This window comes from Portunus trituberculatus, chromosome 41 (assembly GCF_017591435.1).
Source record: "Portunus trituberculatus isolate SZX2019 chromosome 41, ASM1759143v1, whole genome shotgun sequence".
Taxonomy (NCBI): Eukaryota; Metazoa; Arthropoda; class Malacostraca; order Decapoda; family Portunidae; genus Portunus; species Portunus trituberculatus.
In genome coordinates this window covers 30297299-30299420 of record NC_059295.1, presented here as the reverse complement: position 1 = coordinate 30299420, position 2122 = coordinate 30297299, and positions in this window count along the sequence as shown.

Below are 2122 nucleotides of genomic sequence, written 5' to 3'. Positions count from 1 at the left end.
CGGGAGCTCAAGGCGTCCTCTTCCATTAGATGCGCAACACTGAATTGTAGTTTAGACCATATTGTCATAGAGAGAAAATAATCTAAGCAACATCTGGTGGAAGAAGATGCCTTGAGCTCCCATTTGCGTGGAAATACACATTTTTGCTGGCGATGGTGCTTGGATCATTCTCCCGCAGAGCTACTCATATATATACTGTATATATATATATATATATATATATATATATATATATATATATATATATATATATATATATATATATATATATATATATATATATATATATATATATATATATATATATATATATATATATATATATATATGATTAATTAATTTGAAAGATACATATGAAGCATTAGTTTCTGATGTGGAGATGATAAAAACCGTGTCCACAACAGAATGTCACACAATGTGTATAAATACATAAATCCTCGTACAAAATCAGTACATTTCACTTGAAAACTTCAGCACATATATTATCAGTCACCTTTTTTCATGAGAAAATGCAGCAGTAACATGATAAACATGGACAGACAAAACATAAGCGTGGATAAAAATAACTGAGGTAAAAAGATCAGTAAAAACTTGAATATTTCAGAAAAGGACCTCTTGGATACTTCACACAGTTTTGAATTAGACAGGAAGCCCACAGGTAGGCCAAGCCTCAAGAAATCAAACACTTACTAATAAAGTGAAAATAAATATATTTTGCAGATATCATTGGCATTATGGAAGATTGTTTTTTTAAAGGTAGTATGTCACTAACTAACAATGTGTCACAAATTGCTTTTATGCAATATTTTGTAGAAAATTCTGTATGAAGACATTCATATGTAAATAACATCCAAAAGATTTATAGCTAGGACACATAGATGAGACTTTAAAAATACATGTACTACATCTTACTATCCATCAACAACTAGTGAAGTTTAAGTTCACACGTTGTAATCTGCATGACAATGTACTTGGTAATCAGCAGCATGATCATAAAGGAATAAAAGATATAAAAAATCAGTTGTATCATGTAATGTAGTGGAAAGAAAATATATGGATGGTATCATCTTTGTATTTCAAGAAACTAATAATATCATAATATAAATTTATAAATGTAATTGTATGAACACATTATGTAAGGAACTTTAATTTATACAATATGACATATGTATATAACATAACAAACAAGAGCATAATAGATGCTGTAGATGCAAGATGAATCGTCTTCTGTCTCATTCACTCATACACCATAAAGGTTTTTTTTCTTTTTAACATACATACTTTCATATCTTTTTATTTAATTAAAAAATTATTGAAAACATTTACTTTATTTCAATATTATTTATAAGTGTTAGTTTAATAATATTGAAAAGGTGTGTGTGTGTGTGTGTGTGTGTGTGTGTGTGTGTGTGTGTGTGTGTGTGTGTGTGTGTGTGTGTGTGTGTGTGTGTGTTTTCACTGTTTGATCTGCTGCAGTCTCTGTGTACAGAACGAGCTCAGAGCTCATTATTTCCGATCTTGGGATAGGTCTGAGACCAGGCACACACCACACACCGTGTGTGTGTGTGTGTGTGTGTTTTATTCACCACGGTCGTCTGCTGGTCACCCAGCCAGTCTTTCCCCTACTACAGAAAGAGCTCAGAGCTCGTAGTGACCGATCATCAGGTAGGACTGAGACCACACCACACTCCACACACCGGGAAAGCGAGGCCACAACTCCTCGAGTTACATCCTGTACCTATTTACTGCTAGGTGAACAGGGGTCACACATTAAGAGGCTTGCCCATTTGCCTTGCCGATTTCCGGGACTCGAACCCGGACCCTCTCGATTGTGAGTCGAGCGTGCTAACCATTATACTACGCGGTGTGTGTGTGTGTGTGTGTGTGTGTGTGTGTGTGTGTGTGTGTGTGTGTGTGTGTGTTGGCTTACTAAGTGAATATCAGTTTATTGAGGGGAAATTATTCCTCTTTATCTATGATAACTTGAGCATGTTCTACATGAATACAAACATAGTTTTTCCCTCATAAATGTTTGTTTGGCAACTCATTCAATTTTTTTTGTAGACAATTTACTTGGCACTGGCAAAGGTTTGCTGCAACAAGTTCATGTTAATGAGGAAAT